We start from the raw sequence: 783 nt of genomic DNA, 5'->3' as shown, positions 1-783 counted from the left end.
CATGATGGCTGCAGTGATCTGAGCAAAAGTGCAAACATTTTCAATGAATTTAATGCTGGATTAAAGTGAAAAGTCCGCTCAAATTAATGACAAAGAGAGAGAAAACACAAGTGGATCAGATGAAAATGAAGTGATCACTGCAAGCCATGGTGAATTGAGAGGCTGATAATATTATAGGGGCCTTTGAGAGGTTCAAACAAAAGTGCAAAATGACATTCAGTAGCTTTCTAAGAGGAATGAATGAAGAGAAAAGCTATAACTGTTTGTAAATAATGGAGAATGAGCTGATTTTTTCCTTACTGGCTGAAAGCTGGATAAAGATGACAGCAAAAATCCAGAACTGTTTTAAAAAGTTCAGTGCACATCTCTTGACAATGTCAAATCATTAAACCTACCACAACAAATTTCAAGGCCTGAGGCAGGAATCAGGTGAGCTATTGATAATTTCATAACAAGTTTGAAAAACACAGCGAGAAACTCTAAATTAAGGATACATTTGAAAGAATGCTCGATCAACTCATTTGAGCCTCTACACACCCTGATGTACGAAACAGAATTTACTGGCAAGTGCATACTCAAAATATGAGAGGCTGTGTACACTGTTGGAGAACATGAAGCCACAAAATTGCTGAAGACAGTGGCTACCCAAACAAATTTATAAAGTCATATGGAGCATGGATCGGGTGAATAGCTAAGGTCTTTTTTCCCCAGTGTGGGGGAGACCAAACCTAGAGGGCATATATTTAAAAACCAAAAGAACTGCGGATGCTGTAAATCAGGAAC

This window comes from Rhincodon typus, chromosome 9, assembly GCF_021869965.1.
Source record: "Rhincodon typus isolate 14 chromosome 9, sRhiTyp1.1, whole genome shotgun sequence".
NCBI classification, from domain to species: Eukaryota; Metazoa; Chordata; class Chondrichthyes; order Orectolobiformes; family Rhincodontidae; genus Rhincodon; species Rhincodon typus.
The sequence above is the reverse complement of the archived record's forward strand: the minus strand, read 5'-3'. Positions refer to the sequence as shown.